The 19,364-nt window shown below is 39.3% G+C and overlaps 1 long non-coding RNA gene across 1 annotated transcript in view; it reads left to right on the top strand.

Annotated features, from left to right (window-relative positions):
* The window catches only part of LOC117329015, a 40,905-nt gene extending 22,179 nt beyond the window's left edge, over positions 1–18,726 (top strand). The window contains exon 3 of the long non-coding RNA XR_004533091.1: positions 18,254–18,726. This is a non-coding gene — a long non-coding RNA (uncharacterized LOC117329015). The remainder of the gene's footprint in view (positions 1–18,253) is intronic.
* Positions 18,727–19,364: the final 638 nt, after the last annotated feature.

Here is a 19,364-nt window from a genome sequence, read left to right on the forward strand (position 1 = left end):
TGTGCCAATGTACCCAAACTTCATCTGAGGATAAAAACTCCAGTATTCTTTTCGACTACTACACATAAATGTATCACGTACATCTAACGAAAGGCTTTTAATAGTAAGATATATATATATATATATTATATTTGACTCGTGCCCTGACCGGGCATCGGACTCACGATTTTACCTATTAGGCACAATGCAATCACCACAGGAAATTGTCTCATTTGGGACGAAGAATTAAGACAAGATAGTATGATTTGTACTATGTTCTGGTTCGGTAGATTTAAGTGAAACTGCAACCGTATATTTTAATGAATGATTAAATTCTTTTGAATTTTTTTGATAAGCGAGGCGACATTCCTTTTTTAAGATCCGTCCGGGATGAGATCGTGTAACAGGTACTATTAAGCCCAAATTACTCTTATGCAATCCTCTGTCGCTCAAAGACCAGTGACGTATTGTTTTTGCGCAGTTGATAACGTGATATTGAAACACGACGAGTATTACTTTATGAATGGATCTCCATGTGGTTCACTCATTCCAGCATTTTAATGACAGCCCGTTTGATCGCGCGACCTACATACTTTGCCTGTGTTGTTTGTGTTCTATGGAGCCAACCAACCTGAAACATTCTTGGCATTTTTGCAGCGCCTCATTATCTTACCTGAAGATATAATGTTCGTTTGATTCATGTATTCATATTTCAGAATAACAATTCCGCGAATGTTTAGAAGCCGGAATAACAAAAAATGTTTGGTCTATTTGACACGGACTTTATAGTTCTCCCGAGAACAGTAATTTACGAGTTGAGAGTTTGACATTTTAAATGTGTATATTATTTCAAACCGAGCGTACAGTAATATAAGTAGATCTCTATCGAACGTTTTTACTGCCGTTGAGATGTTATAACTACAGACGATAGGGTTTGGAATGCGAGTAACCGGTGTCGCCACTCAAAGTAAACACTGTAGCGTACAGAAAGTAGTATAGGTTGTACATATATAGTTTGTATAAATATGAGACTGGTCTTTAACATTTTGTTACCCGAAATAGAAATTGATATAACTTGTTTTGCGATTGTTGTAAAATAAATAAAGTTTACAACTGTTTACATGTATGTGTCTTATAAACCATTTTTGGATGAATGTGACATATGTTATCATTTTCTTTATTTATGAATTTGATAAATATAATAACGGGCTAAATGTTTTTTTTAGTTGATTAGTCATTGTATTTAGCTTAGAGTGAATTAAGCAGACCTCTAAATTTCACTTCTATGCAGAACAAATATGCAGAACATATTTGTTCACCTTATTCAATACTATTCTAACAGACACACATTTGTATTATTTCAACGTATTAGTTGTAAAAGAAGTCTTTTAATCACTATATATATATATGTTAGTACGATTTCAGAGAGTTTGGTAGATAGGAGCTGTCCCAATCACATTCTCTCTGGGTTGGAATGCGTGATTTTGTGATTTTTTTTTATCTAAAAATTATAATTGTAACAGTTCTTTTTAGAATATCAATATTCCATTTTTTATTATGGTTAAGATGACTGATCCCCGATATTCAACTATGTTTTATTCTTTGTAACTATATACTTGTACAATGTAATTGTAATATATGACACTTAAATAAACAAAACTTATTGATTGTGTTTGTAAGATAACACTTAAGCATTTTTGAGTAAAGATTTGATACTCGTCACTACGACTCCTAACATTGATGACGACCATGACCTTACATGAAAATGAGGACCCTTCCATTATTGTAATGTATGTTAGGGTTGCCTCTATGAGTGTGATGTTTAAAATCAACACCAGTACTTCGCTGTCGAGATAATGACAGGAATGACCGCCAGAATTCGAACTGTCGAAATGAAAACAGTAATGACGCCAGAATTGGAACTGTCGAAATGAGAACAGAATGACCGCCAGAATTCGAACTGTCGAGATGAGAACAGGAATGACCGCCAGAATTCGAACTGTCCAGGTAAAGAGCATGGATCTGACGTCGCTACCGTCAGAAGTGCTAATGACCCCGCACAACTGTCAGGTCCGGCTACTCAACTTAATTGGCGTAACGTGACAGTGTGAGGTGGTTCTGTGGCGGAGGGATACATTAACCTGTCGGTACATGACACTAACGTTAAGCTTAATTAATCATAAACGCCTATAAACTGACGCAACAAATCAATAGGCGTCTGGACAGTGGTCACCTGAACAATTGGACACCAGTGACGACAACCCGGACCGGTTCATTTTAAAACAAGAAAATAAGAGGCGGAGGAATTTTGACAGTGCAATAAAGAAACTTTCTGATTTTACCAATATAATTATGGGATGGTGTTCATTAAACATTTTCTAATATACATGTGATATATATGAAAAATACATTGCAAAATGTTAGCAGTATGACTGACTTAACCAAAATAAGGACAGACAAATCATAGAGCCGGTAGTTTTTATTACACACTTTTTGAACCCATACCGAGAAAATAGAAAAAAGAAATTAAACAATATGACCCCCGGGATCACGCTGCACGCGACTGATAAATAAGACATGTATGAATTGGTTAACGTATATTGTGGTCCAGGCTGTGTGTTTCGTATACACACTATCCCGCGGCAAGGTTTAATCACCGTGTCGCGTGCTCTTTTGTTGTACCGGAACACAATGTATGTAATAGACAGAGGCATCCACTACTTCCGGTGTACACTTAAAGACAAACGAGGAAATACATTTGCACGCAAGTGGCAATGAGAAAATCAAACATGTATACCAGACTAATAAAGATGACAGGAGACCAGTAGAAATGTCCCGGAGATTAGCTACAAACTACAACTAAATAACATACTAAGTACACATGCTCTCGAAATCTAAACAACCGGAAGTAACAGTTAGAAGCAGTGTACAGCAGTATAAAACGTGAGCGGTCAATGGCCTGAAAAACATCATATACAAAACCTATAATATATCAGGGAAAATAGAAAATCTCATATGTTTTTTTCACACGAGAAGCTCGTTAAATCAAATGAATAAATACAATACGCTTTAAAATCTTAGACTCATTTCATAACTAAACAGCAGTTTATGATATTAACTAGAATTTAAACATTATTCCGTTTTGTGACATCGCAATGCATATTTTAAAGTCTGCTACGGCATTAACAGGTGATTAATGTGATATGAGAGATTTGGGTATAGTTATGAGACTGACAGCAGGGTATACTTATTTGATAACATGTAGGTATGTGGTATATTAACTCAATGCTATTCTGTCACAGGCCTTACACAGCAGATATATATAAATACATGTACGTGTTTCACGCCTTACTATCATAACACTATATCTACGGAGTTACGAAATGATGACCCTTGGTATAAAAACCATGCTCGCGCTCACACGGGGATGTCGTGGTCAAGTGCACGTTTAACCTTCGTATGCTCCTAACAATCGCCTAAACTGTGCAACACAGTGAATACGTGTAAAATATGTATTTACAATATATCTCACACCAAAACACCCTGCCCAATTGATGTGTAGATGGCTAAGATGCTGCAGCATGCTTCCCGACTTCTCGCAGAATCGATCGCAGTGTCTTTTTACGACATGATTGACACGGAAGACTGTCTGTTCTGTGATATATATTTTTCTCTTACATGATTTGTTTTCCAGGTTTGATTTTTTTTATTCAGGATTAGTAATTTGTGTTTCAGATTCATAAATTTCAACGATGGCTTCAGTACTTATCCTTACCATTTGTAAATCTACTCCTTAGTTGTCTCCAACAGATGCTGGCGAGACGTGTGACAAAATTCAGCTCCATCAGTAAATCAGTATAAAAGTCACGGAGGATAACTGTATGTGGGTAACTGTAGTTACCGCATCCAATATGGCGGAGGGCGGAAACGATGAATTTTAACTAATTTTGAATTTTCAACGTTTTTTAACTTTATATAGCATTCTGGGTAAGCGTATCGATAGTTGTTTAAATATAAATGTAATCTGAAGAGACGAGTTAACGATAATTGGTGTAATTAAGCTGATATTTACATCGTAAGTTTTGGCACTGATGACGGTAACTAAGAATGTCCAAATCGCGTCGATGCGGGTATCTGTGGACGATGATGCGGTATCTGTGGACGATGATGCGGGTATCTGTGGACGATGATGCGGGTATCTGTGGACGATGATGCGGGTATCTGTGGACGATGATGCGGGTATCTGTGGACGATGATGCGGGTATCTGTGGACGATGATGCGGGTATCTGTGGACGATGATGCGGGTATCTGTGGACGATGATGCGGGTATCTGTGGACGATGATGCGGGTATCTGTGGACGATGATGCGGGTATCTGTGGACGATGATGCGGGTATCTGTGGACGATGTTGCGGGTATCTGTGGACGATGATGCGGGTATCTGTGGACGATGTTGCGGGTATCTGTGGACGATGATGCGGGTATCTGTGGATAATGATGCGGGTATCTGTGGATGCTGATGTGGGTATCTATGGACGATGATGCGGGTATCTGTGGACGATGATGCGGGTATCTGTGGACGATGATGCGGGTATCTGTGGACGATGATGCGGGTATCTGTGGACGATGATGCGGGTATCTGTGGACGATGATGCGGGTATCTGTGGACGATGATGCGGGTATCTGTGGATGCTGATGGTAACTGGTTGTATAAATTCATTTAAATCGAAAACACATTAGAATCGATGTATAATTCCGTAAACCATTGGCTTAAACATTCCTTCAGTAATTTTCCTAACGTTACGCTCATCATGTGCAGTTGTGGGTTTCATTTTATCAGTTACCCGCATCATCGACTCACAGTTACCGTCATCATGACAAAACTTACGATGTAAATATCAGCTTAATTACACCAATTATCGTTAACTCGTCTCTTCAGATTACATAATATTGAAACAACTATCGATACGCTTACTCAGAATGTCATACAAAGATGAAAACATTCATAATTCACATTTATAAGTTAATTCTCACCGTTTCCGTCCTCCGCCATATTGGATGCGGTAACTAACCGGTTATCCCCTATAAAAATCGTATAGTTTGTATTTAGCTATAAATAGTACAAATAGTTTCCTGAGTTGATACAGGTGAAGGTTACGCTTCCAGTCTGAGTACCTCCATTCCGATCGGGTTACCTACTCAGATACGCACTCCCTGGTTTCATACAATGTATGTCCACTCCCTGGTAACATATGCCCATTCCCCGGTAACATATGTCCACTCCCTGGTTACATATGTCCACTCCCTGGTTACATATGTCCACTCCCCGGTAACATATGTCCACTCCCTGGTAACATATGTCCACTCCCTGGTTACATATGTCCACTCCCTGGTTACTTATGTCCACTCCCTGGTTACATATGCCCACTTCCTGGTTACATATGTCCACTTCCTGGTAACATATGTCCACTCCCTGGTAACATATGTCCACTCCCTGGTAACATATATCCACTCCCTGGTTACATATGTCCACTCCCTGGTTACATATGTCCACTCCCCGGTAACATATGTCCACTCCCTGGTAACATATGTCCACTCCCTGGTTACATATATTCACACCCTGGTAACATATGTCCACTCCCTGGTTACATAGGTCCACTCCCTGGTTACTTATGTCCACTCCCTGGTTACATATGTCCACTTCCTGGTAACATATGTCCACTCCCTGGTTACATATGTCCACTCCCTGGTAACATATGTCCACTCCCTGGTTACATATGTCCACTCCCTGGTTACATATGTCCACTCCCCGGTTACATATGCCCACTCCCTGGTAACATATGTCCACTCCCTGGTTACATATGTCCACTCCCTGGTTACATATGTCCACTCCTCGGTTACATATGCCCACTCCCTGGTTACATCTGTCCACTCCCTGGTTGCATATGTCCACTCCCTGGTTACATATGTCCACTCCCTGGTTACTTATGTCCACTCCCTGGTTACATATGTCCACTCCCTGGTTACTTATGTCCACTCCCTGGTTACATATGTCCACTCCCTGGTAACATATGTCCACTCCCTGGTTACATATGTCCACTCCCTGGTAACATATGTCCACTCCCTGGTAACATATGTCCACTCCCCGGTAACATATATCCACACCGTGGTGCATATGTCCACTCCCGTGTAACATATGTCCACTCCATGGTTACATATGTCCACTCCCTGGTAACATGTGTCCACTCCCTGGTAACATATGTCCACTTCCCGGTAACATATGTCCACTCCCTGGTAACATATGTCCACTCCCTAGTAACATATGTCCACTCCCTGGTTACATATGTCCACTCCCTGGTTACATATGTCCACTCCCTGGTTACATATGTCCACTCCCTTGTTACATATGTCCACTCCTTGGTAACATATGTCCACTCCCTGGTTGCATATGTCCACTCCCTGGTTGCATATGTCCACTCCCTGGTAACATATGTCCACTCCCTGGTTGCATATGTCCACTCCCTGGTTGCATATGTCCACTCCCTGGTTGCATATGTCCACTCCCTGGTTGCATATGTCCACTCCCTGGTTGCATATGTCCACTCCCTGGTAACATATGTCCACTCCCTGGTTACATATGTCCACTCCCTGGTTACATATGTCCACTCCCTTGTTACATATGTCCACTCCCTGGTAACATATGTCCACTCCCTGGTTGCATATGTCCACTCCCTGGTTGCATATGTCCACTCCCTGGTTGCATATGTCCACTCCCTGGTTGCATATGTCCACTCCCTGATTGCATATGTCCACTCCCCGGTAACATATGTCCACTCCCTGGCAACATATGTCCACTCCCTGGTTACATATGTCCACTCCCCGGTTACATGTGTCCACTCCCTGGTTACATATGTCCACTCCCTGGTTACATATGTCCACTTTCTTGTTATCTGTTTGGTTACCCGATCTGGTTGTCTATGTCCCTTCCAAGCTTTCGATACGTTCTGGTTTCAGTTGCCTGAATATTTGGTTACCTACTTTTGGAAAGGTACACTGGTTGCCTGCTTTCTCTCTGGTTACCTACTTTCTGTCTGGCTACCTGTTTTCTGTTTGGTTACCCTGGTTACCTACTTTCTGTCTGGTTACTCATTTCTGTCTGGTTACACTGAATACCTGTTTTCTGTCTGGTTACCTATTTTCTGTCTGGTTACTCAGGTAACCTACTTTCTTTCTGGTAATCTGCTTTCTGTCTGGTTACCCTGGTTACCTGCTTTCTGTCTGGTTACCTACTTTCTCTCAGGTTACCCTGGTTGCCTACTTTCTTTCTGGTTACCCATTTCTGTCTGGTTACCCTGGTTACCTACTTTCTGTCTGGTTACCCTGGTTACCAACTGTCTGTCTGGCTACCTGCTTTCTGTCTGGTTACCCTGGTTACCTACTTTCTGTCTGGTTACCCCGATTACCAACTGTCTGTCTGGCTACCTGCTTTCTGTCTGGTTACCCTGGTTACCTGCTTTCTGTCTGGTTACCCTGGTTACATACTTTCTGTCTGGTTACCTGCTTTCTATCTGGTTTCCCTGGTTACCTACTTTCTGTCTAGTTACCCTGGTTGCATACTTTCTGTCTAGTTACCCTGGTTGCCTTCTTTCTGTCTGGTTACCCTGGTTACCTACTTTCTGTCCAGTTACTTATAAGTTATGTTGGTTACCGACGTTGTTCGTCTAATAACGTAAATTATACGCCCTCTAACTGGGGGGGGGGGGGGGGGGGGGGGGGGGACGGAGGAAAGGAGAATGGGGGGGGGGGGGGGGGGTTATTGTAGGTACCGCCTCGCCTGCCAATTGTAGTTGAATTGACAGACGAGACATCTAGACATCTATTTATTGGGTGTATTAACAGACAAGGTTGTATATTTGGTGTATTGACAGACAGTATTGTATATATTTGGTGTATTGACAGACAAGGATTATATATTGGGTGTACTCTACCCATTATATATATGTCTTTTAATGGTACCCTACCCATTATATATATGTCTTTTAATGGTACCCTACCCATTAAATAGGTCTTTTAATTGTATCCTACCCGTTATATATGTCATTTAATTGTACCCTTCTCATTACATGTGTCCTTTAATGGTAACCTCCCCATTATTCCATTGGAACCTATATTGTAGACCCGGCTTATACCTACAAAACGTAAAGCGTTACTGAGGTTTTCGTTTCCTTTAATTTTCGTTGTAATCCAGTAAATAAGATGGCACTCTGCAATGATATAATCACTATAAGACTATCCCATCTGTATTATATGATGGTTATATAAATGCCATCACGCCTGATAACAAAAGATAAATTGGTGAAAACGGAAGTTAAATGTTCCGGAAATGTGCATATAAAGCTGTAACGTAGTTCGTCAAAAACCACAAACGAATTAAAATATCTAAAGAACTCGAAGCATGTGGTACTGAAAAAAAAGCTATCTGCCAAATATAATTGAATAATGTAACAGAGAATTGCGTCATAGACTTATTGTTTTAATGAGAATTGTGAATTGATATAAAATGAAATATTACATATCTGTATCAGCCTTACTATATTAACCCTCTCACGAGAGAACGGAAGTCCGCTATGTGCTGAATCTCTTCGTAGCCACAAACCAAGCTATAACATTGATTATGTATGGGGTTACAAAACATAGTGTACAAAGTGTTCACGTGATAATGGGGTCAATTTCACCGGAAGTTCGGAGTTTCCGCTTCGGCTGTTGATAGCTATGACAGTAACGCCTCTACGTTCGCATTCCAATATTGAGCATATCAAATATCGGCTATATACTAATGGATGTTATACAGGGCAGGGGGATGTACAGTGGACCTGTAGTGAGGGAGGGGGATGTACAGTGGACCTGTAGGGAGGGAGGGGGATGTATATCAGTATTTGCATGGCGCGGTAGGCCTATCTGGGAAAACCCAAAATGCGTGTCTACTACTCTAGCTGACACGTCTTGGCAAGACAAGTTAGGGGGGGGAGGGGGGGGGGATTGGGGTGAGGAGGCAGGAAGGGGGAGGGTGATCAATTTCTACAGTGATAGCCAGGGATACTCCGTAACGTCTTTATGAAATAGTAGTAAGAGGGTAAAACTGGGACGTCAGCGTAACAGTAACTAGGTCAGCACTACTGTAGTACAGGTAGAGAGAACATGGTCACTGTGCAACGTTAACAGTGTATTATATTAGTTAGTGTGATGACTGGATGATACCTCCGAGTATTGTGAAATACGAAATTCACATATTCCATACATTACATACGGACGTTTTCGGACGTGGGCGTTCGGCTTCGGTAGAATCGAGAACGACTATATAACAAACAGAGGTCGTTAAGATCAGAATCATGGGATAGAGAAAGATGATCTAGGGAAACAGATAATTGTATATTACCAGGTACGATACGTTTTATCTGTTCTTGTCACGGTTGTACCCATCAGAAGATTTTACTAATTAAATTAATATGTTATTACAGAATTTTAATTACACAAGTAATTTGATGGCAATACATACAAACAGATTGCACTTGATACAAGTCCTCTCTCAAAATTCTAATGGAGGCAGTTTCCAATAACATATATATAATCTTTACGGACTTCCAACTATCTTTGGATGTTATTTATTGGACCACGGGCTAGTGTTAGCCATATTGTAAGGCGTAGTGACCTCTTTCTCCAGGTCATGAAACATCTCGGTACTCGAGAGGCTACGTTCAATTTCATGCGTAGAGAGCCAATGAAAATGTAACCCCTCGATTAGCTAACCTACCCTAACCTAACACTGTCTTCTCCTAAACTTATCCTAACCTAACACTAACTTCTCCTAAAATAACCCTGAACTAACACTTACTTATGTAAGACCCTTACCCTAACACTAACTTCACCTAACCTAACCCTAACTAAGGGAAGACCTTTACCCTAACTTCACCTAACCTAGCCCTAACTAAAGGAAGGTCCTTACCCTAACTTCACCTAACCTAACCCTAACTAAGGGAAGGCCCTTACCCTAACTTCACCTAACCTAACCCTAACTAAGGGAAGGCCCTTACCCTAAACTTCACCTAACCTAACCCTAACTAATGGATTACCCTAACTTCATCTAACCTAACCCTAACTAAATGAAGACCCTTACCCTAAACTTCACCTAACCTAACCCTAACTAATGGAAGACCCTAACTTCACCTAACCTAACCCTAACTAATGGAAGACCCTAACTTCACCTAACCTAACACTAACTAATGGAAGACCATTACCCTAACTTCACCTAACCTAACCCTAACAAATGGATTACCCTAACTTCACCTAACCTAACCCTAACTAATGGAAGACCCTTACCCTAACGTCACCTAACCTAACCCTAACTAATGGAAGACCCTTACCCTAACTTCACCTAACCTAACCCTAACTAATGGAAGACCCTTACCCTAACTTCACCTAACCTAACCCTAACTAATGGATTACCCTAACTTCATCTAACCTAACCCTAACTAAATGAAGACCCTTACCCTAACTTCACCTAACCTAACCCTAACTAATGGATTACCCTAAACTGCACCTAACCTAACCCTAACTAATGGATTACCCGAACTTCACCTAACCTAACCCTAACTAAGGGAAGGCCCTTACCCTAACTTCACCTAACCTAACCCTAACTAATGGATTACCCTAACTTCATCTAACCTAACCCTAACTAAATGAAGACCCTTACCCTAACTTCACCTAACCTAACCCTAACTAATGGATTACCCTAAACTGCACCTAACCTAACCCTAACTAATGGATTACCCTAACTTTACCTAACCTAACCCTAACTAATGGAAGACCATTACCCTAACTTCACCTAACCTAACCCTAACTAATGGAAGACCATTACCCTAACGTCACCTAACCTGACCCTAACTAATAGAAGACATTTACCCTAACTTCACCTAGCCTAACCCTAACTGATGGATTACCCTAACTTCATCTAACCTAACCCTAACTAAAGGAAGGTCCTTACCCTAACTTCACCTTACCTAACCCCAACTAAGGGAAGACCTTTACCCTAACTTCACCTAATCTAACCCTAACTAAAGGAAGACCTTTACCCTAACTTCACCTAACCTAACCCTAACTAAAGGATTACCCGAACTTCACCTAACCTAACCCTAATTAATGGAAGACCCTTACCCTAACTTCACCTAACCTAACCCTAACTAATGGATTACCTGAACTTCACCTAACCTAACCCTAACTAATGGATTACCCTAACTTCACCTAACCTAACCCTAACTAATGGATTACCCTAACTTCACCTAACCTAACCCTAACTAAAGGAAGACCCTTACCCTAACAACTTAACTTCATATCTTGGTGCTGAAACAAAATATTTTTCAATAAAAGGAATGATAAAATTGTGGATGTCGTGTTCGGGATGACTTCATTTTTATGATGGTTCTATATAACGTGACGACTAGCGCTTAAAATAGCAAATAGATTTACTCCTCACGCTGGGCTACACTGGTTATTGGAACCCTCCCGTCTGTTTCTTATAATATCGTCAAATTGTATATGTCGTTATTTAAAAGTTCTTAACGACCCTGCTGATATTGTTTCCCAATTGTTATTAAAACAATACTGTTCTCGTATATAGCAACATACATCACGTGGCGTATATCGTGCCTGTGTGGTATATGGTTATGCAGTTGCAGAATGACACCGGTACACTGAAATCTGTTTTCTGTACTATTTTAAGAAAATTAATTCAAAAGGATTGGCCTATTTAGATATACGTTCAAACCAACATCAATAGGCCAGACCTAGCTATTTACGCTGTATATCCTCATAAGGACATATGAGTACGAAAAAAAAGATGAAAAAACAAATAGAATCTATCATTATCAAGGATTAATCAAGCAGGGAAGATTAGAAACATTTTTTTCTCGAAATGACGTAAAAGATATTCCGCGTAGATCAACCTAACGCTATTGTAGTATCATCATTTCGTATGTAATTAGCTCGTCTCATATTTTATTTTATTTATTTTTACCTTTATACAAATCATACCGAATTGTGCTTGCAAGAGAAATTCGATATTAATGGGTTTTACATAATAACAGCGGCATGTGCGACTTCCAAATGACCTAAACCGATACAAAAGTTATAATAGTAGTGGAGGGGGTCCGTGTCACACGGATGGTTGGCCAAATCCTTAAGGAGCAATGTCTCGTGTCAGGGGCTGACGATGCAGATTCTAAAATCAGCATATTTGTGGTCACTGCAAGTTTTTGAACACCGTACGCAGACGTATGGAAATGTGTACAATACGTCGTTAAGACCAGCCCCGTCTGTAGCATATTGAAATTACGAATAAAATGATGCTCAGTAATTTTGACCTGTTAGGGATCTGACTTGGGTTCGAAGCGTACACTGAACGGTAAACTGCTTTTTACAAGAATGTGTTATCTTTATCAAAAGTACTTTATCATAAATGATTTGATGAATTTAATGAAAACACATCTTTATTAGATAATTTTCATTTCATGGCATCTTGTTTTTAAATTTCTGAAGATGTATTTGAGATTATCGTAAATAACAACAATTCTAAGGTAACCGGATATGGGTGATTTCAGTGGGAGAGGATAGTTATGGTTTGTTTACCGCCCGAGTTATTAGACAGGAAACATATTTAACCATTTCAATATTTAATGTCAGGCTTTGTTGAATGACACTACAAGACGTGGGTTGCTGTGTGTCAGCAATGTTACCGACGGAGTGAGTCTTTTTCTCGTTAGATAGATCTTCCTGCTTTATCTCAGAACAGATATTAAACAAAGTAGAGTCACAAACAAATTGGGGGCGACCGGTCCGGAATTTCCGGCTACAAGTATGCATAATTTGATTTTCTAAATACATGTACCTGGTAATGATATATGTCATTACTACACAAAAATGGAAGGGAACTCTTTCCTATTAAATACGTATCGTCTCGACTGTCTCAATATATATATACAGTGGTTATTGGCCCATCGTGCCTGGCACAGTGTACAAATGTAGGCTTTACTGTCTCAGTGTACAAATGTAGGCTTTACTGTCTCAGTGTACAAATGTAGACTTTACTGTCTCAGTGTACAAATGTAGACTTTACTGTCCCAATGTACAAATGTAGACTTTACTGTCCCAATGTACAAATGTAGGCTTAACTGCCCCAGTGTACAAATGTAGGCTTTACTGTCCCAGTGTACAAATGTAGGATTTACTGTCCCAGTGTACAAATGTAGACTTTACTGCCCCAGTGTACAAATGTAGGCTTTACTGTCTCAGTGTACAAATGTAGGCTTTACTGCCCTAGTGTACAAATGTAGGCTTTACTGTCCCAATGTACAAATGTAGGCTTTACTGTCCTAGTGTACAAATGTAGGCTTTACTGTCCCAGTGTACAAATGTAGACTTTACTGTCCCAATGTACAAATGTAGGCTTTACTGCCCCAATGTACAAATGTAGACTTTACTGTCCTAGTGTACAAATGTAGGCTTTACTGCCCTAGTGTACAAATGTAGGCTTTACTGTCCCAGTGTACAAATGTAGGCTTTACTGTCCTAGTGTACAAATGTAGGCTTTACTGTCCCAGTGTACAAATGTAGGCTTTACTGTCCCAGTGTACAAATGTAGGCTTTACTGCCCCAGTGTACAAATGTAGGCTTTACTGTCCCAATGTACAAATGTAGGCTTTACTGTCCCAGTGTACAAATGTAGGCTTTACTGTCCCAATGTACAAATGTAGGATTTACTGTCCCAGTGTACAAATGTAGACTTTACTGTCTCAGTGTACAAATGTAGACTTTACTGTCCCAGTGTACAAATGTAGACTTTACTGCCCCAGTGTACAAATGTAGGCTTTACTGTCTCAGTATACAAATGTAGGCTTTACTGTCACAGTGTACAAATGTTGGCTTTAAAATCCCAATGTACAAATGTAGACTTTTCTGTCCCAGTGTACAAATGTAGACTTTACTGCCCCAGTGTACAAATGTAGGCTTTACTGTCTCAGTATACAAATGTAGACTTTACTGTCCCAGTGTACAAATGTAGACTGTACTGCCCCAGTGTACAAATGTAGACTTTACTGTCCCAATGTACAAATGTAGGCTTAACTGCCCCAGTGTACAAATGTAGGCTTTACTGTCTCAGTGTACAAATGTAGGCTTTACTTCTCCATTGTACAAATGTAGGCTTTACTGCCCCAGTGTACAAATGTAGGCTTTACTGTCCCAGTGTACAAATGTAGGCTTTACTGTCTCAGTGTACAAATGTAGGCTTTACTGTCCCAATGTACAAATGTAGGATTTACTGCCCCAGTGTACAAATGTAGACTTTACTGCCCCAATGTACAAATGTAGACTTTACTGTCCCAGTGTACAAATGTAGGCTTTACTGCCCCAGTGTACAAATGTATGCTTTACTTCTCCGTTGTACAAATGTAGGCTTTACTGTCCCAGTGTACAAATGTAGGCTTTACTGCCCCAGTGTACAAATCTAGACTTTACTGCCCCAGTGTACAAATCTAGACTTTACTGTCCCAGTGTACAAATGTAGGCTTTACTGTCCAAGTGTATAAGTGTAGGCTTTACTGTCCCAGTGTACAAATGTAGGCTTTACTGCCTCAGTGTACACATGTAGGCTTTACTGTCCTAGTGTACAAATGTAGGCTTTACTGCCCCAGTGTACAAATGTAGGCTTTACTGCCCCAGTGTACAAATGTAGGCTTTACTGCCTCAGTGTGCAAATGTAGGCTTTACTGTCCTAGTGTACAAATGTAGGCTTTACTGCCCCAGTGTACAAATGTAGGCTTTACTGCCCCAGTGTACAAATGTAGGCTTTACTGCTCCAGTGTACAAATGTAGGTTTTACTGTCCCAGTGTACAAATGTAGGCTTTACTGCCCCAGTGTACAAATGTAGACTTTACTGTCCCAGTGTACAAATGTAGGCTTTACTGCCCCAGTGTACAAATGTAGGCTTTACTGTCCCAGTGTACAAATGTAGGCTTTACTGCCCCAGTGTACAAATGTAGGCTTTACTGTCTCAGTGTACAAATGTAGGCTTTACTGTCCCAGTGTACAAATGTAGGCTTTACTGTCCCAGTGTACAAATGTAGGCTTTACTGTCCCAGTGTACAAATGTAGGCTTTACTGCCCCAGTGTACAAATGTAGGCTTTACTGTCCCAGTGTACAAATGTAGGCTTTACTGTCCCAATGTACAAATAGGCTTTACTGTCCCAGTGTACAAATGAAGGCTTTACTGTCCCAGTGTACAAATGTAGGCTTTACTGTCCCAATGTACAAATAGGCTTTACTGCCCCAGTGTACAAATGTAGGCTTTACTGTCCCAATGTACAAATAGGCTTTACTGTCCCAGTGTACAAATGAAGGCTTTACTGCCCCAGTGTACAAATGTAGGCTTTACTGTCTCAGTGTACAAATGTAGGCTTTACTGTCCCAGTGTACAAATGTAGACTTTACTGTCCCAGTGTACAAATGTTGGCTTTACTGTCCCAATGTACAAATGTAGGCTTTACTGTACCAATGTACAAATGTTGGCTTTACTGTCTCGGTGTACAAATGTTGGCTTTACTGTCCCAGTGTACAAATGTTGGCTTTACTGTCCCAATGTACAAATGTTGGCTTTACTGTACCAATGTACAAATGTAGGCTTTACTGTCTCAGTGTACAAATGTTGGCTTTACTGTCTCAGTGTACAAATGTTGGCTTTACTGTCCCAATGTACAAATGTTGGCTTTACTGTACCAATGTACAAATGTTGGCTTTACTGTCCCAATGTACAAATGTTGGCTTTACTGTACCAATGTACAAATGTAGGCTTTACTGCCCCAGTGTACAAATGTAGGCTTTGCTGTCCAAGTGTATAAGTGTAAATTCCTTTGTTCCATTGTACAAATGTAGACTCCTTTGCCCCATTATTTATATAAGGGTCAATTGTCCAATTAGGATTTGTCTCCATTTCTGTGATATAACCAATGTATTCATTTCTACTGTTCTAACAACAGTATACATGTTTGCCAAGTGTAAGATTACCACAAAGTCTTGATACAAATTCCCAGCCCACTGTCCATATGTATAGGTATTGTATAGACCGTGAATAGTTTACCAAATAAGGTTATACGTTATATTCCTGAAGTGTGATTCCAATGTAAAGGACATCAATCGGGCCATATACTCATAATAATCCAGTCGAGTAAACGGATTAAAGAGACCTGGAAGTTTCACGCATAATAAAACAGGTCAATATTGATATTACTTATTACCATTACGCTGAATTAATCTAGAAATTTGGAATTTCTGGCGCGTACCTATTTCATAATTATCAACAGGAATGTACAATTTGTATATCAGTAAGAACTTGTACACATAATATAACCAGTTTACCTGTACTGACAAAGTAATGGTCGTCAGTCTGGAGCTGATTCAATTAAAAGGTACACATTGATAAGAAATTGAAATCTCTTTTTCATATTATGATATATAAATTGAAACTTTATTTCTTTATCTTTAATGTACCGGTACGTACGTGATTTTTTCAATTGCTCAAATAGTCGTGGGTTTACCCAATGTTTTACGCGAAAAAAAGATTACCTTTCGACGAAACTACAAACATCTTTTCTATGTATTTCATCAAATTTTTCACTTTTTTTTTTTTTGCGAGTTTACTTGGGCCTCGAAAATAGCAATATTAAGCGTAATTATATGTCTCGCCTGTCCTGCTTTATCAGTACCGGGTCAGTTAAGTTTAAGCAACCTCCAAAATATACTGAACTGTACCAAACAAACCTCCGCAACAAACAAAGGATGGTATGGAATACAAAATCTAAGTTTCATAATCCAAAAATATACCAAAGTGATAAAAATGTACATGATCTATAATGTAACTTCATTCCAGGTTTGGTTGGAATATCACTACTACTTTTTTGAGAAACTGAGCTATATAGTTCCCAGAGTCACTGGACCATACATATACTCCACGAGTCACTGGACCATACATTTGTACATATACTCCACTATGTGATATAACTATACACCAAGTTTTGAGCTAGACTTAATACCGTTTGAGCAACGGTTCTCACTTGAATCGCGACTTTTTGTCGTAGACGAGACAATAACAAGTTTTTAATTATCGCCGTAAGATAGCCTACCCAAGGTGTGTTATAAACAACCAACGCACAGTCGACACGGGAACACCTGGCGGACCCAACAATCGATTACTTAGTTGAAATATTGTTTTTAAAAATAAAACATTTTGATTAAAAACACGCAAATTTCAAAGGGATATGAAAACAAGTTTTGAGGTTTTTTTTTGTTTTTTTTTTCAACTACATGTATTTGGTGTTTACTAAGAGCACGTGCTCTTGTTTTCATTTCTCCTTCTCGTTTATCAGAAGGAAACGCATGGAGTTGTTTTGTCATAACTAAAACATGGAGTTGTTTTGTCATAACTAAAACACGGAGTTGTTTTGTCATAACTAAATCACGGAGTTGTTTTGTCATAACTAAAACACGGAGTTGTTTTGTTAAAACTTAGACAGGTATTTTCGATATCAGTCTGAGTGATAATCATATCCGGATGCATAGGATTGTAAGCCATATCCTTGTTTTCGAGTAGACCTTTTATCTCAAAAACCATATGCTCTTAAGTGACATTCAGAATACTTAGGCCTACATAACAGGAAACAACCGTATTCTAATATAAATAATGTTCACTTGCTCTTTCATCCAGAATGATATTGTTGCGATACTAAGTTAAGTTGTTGTTATAATTAATATTTATGTTTTTTTTTTCGCGATAAGCAAACAAGCATATTAAATGAATAAAATGTTTAACAAAAGCATTTTTTCCCATACAATAATTTGTAATTGTTTTGTATCTGCTCAAAGGCATTATTGCCTAATGCAAATAAAGACATACAATCATTTGCCACTCTTCCAAAATAAAATGTATTTGTAGAATATAGTTTTTGCTGCCTATTTTGTCAAAGTGTTGTCTTCCTTACAATGTTTAAATAAAAAGTCCATTAAGTTGACAGATTGTTTTACTGGTAACAATGCAGGCTTGTATTGGTCAGCAGTTAATGATATTATAAGTTATTTTCTTTATTAAAAGGTATGCTGTCGTTTTTCTCTCACCTATAAGAGGGCACCTTGCTAAGATATATAATGATCATCTTCTGTCGCCATTTCAGACTGTCACTGTGGGTTGACGGAGTGAGAAAGGATATTTGGTTCGCCCTGGGAGAGATTGCCACATTTGTGATTCGCGAACAACAAGTTTTCATCAACAACAAAGCTATTCCTGTTATCATCTGTCCAGATTTAGTTGCCATTCTGTCCGTGCTATTCTTCTGAATTTGTTTATCACTCATTCTAAACACGGCACTTGGGGGTTGTCTGCATTGACAAAAATATCCGTATTGTCAAAATTTACGGGGAAAGGCGGGGGTGGGTGGGGTTTCTACAGACTCGGTCAGGAAGAAGGCTTGGTACGCACTGGGAGAGATCGGCGTCGTTTAAATCATCATCTTTCTAGATATCGTTAATATCATTATAGGGGGAATCGGATGAATGTCACAAATACATCTATACTGTATTATGTTAATGTATTATCTCTGTATCATAAAGTTGGATGAGAAATAAATGAATCTTGAATTCCGTGCTATTATGTAATTAGCGTCCTGTGGATCGATCACACGTTTTACACCCTACATTGAGGTACAGTGTCTATCTGTATGTATTTTGTTTTTCTCCATATATCAAAATAAACAAACTAACAGGAAATCTATGTTTACATCGTAACCGGACACATTGAAGGGTGCCAAAATGTAGACATCTTTTGTATGTATAATAGATTTTCAATATCCGGAGAAGTTTAAATAAACAATGTCTTAATGGGGTGTGTCAGATGCTCTACAATTCTTTTTTTGTCTTACGAAACACCTTTATATATCTAATTTAGATAGACATAAAGAAATATTGTCATAAATCAATTTATATATTCACCGTAACGTAAACGCATATATCGTACTCTGCGACTTTCCATCTTCAACGTTTCATTTTTTTCTGCAGCGACAGAAAATATCGCATCTTGCAAAAAATCTTCGCTATCACGACTAAAGAGCACGAAATACAAACACGAAAACAAGAATAATCCACGTGTGTTGTGAATACAGTATTGTGTATATATGCACTATTTGCGTTAACACATCCGTGCTCGTTTTACGTCAAGTATCTCTGTTCGGGAAGTAAGATGAGATATTTTACGTCAGATCACCCCTTACAGTGTGGTAACGTTCCAAT

The sequence above is a fragment of the Pecten maximus genome, chromosome 6 (genome assembly GCF_902652985.1).
Source record: "Pecten maximus chromosome 6, xPecMax1.1, whole genome shotgun sequence".
In the NCBI taxonomy this organism is placed as follows: Eukaryota; Metazoa; Mollusca; class Bivalvia; order Pectinida; family Pectinidae; genus Pecten; species Pecten maximus.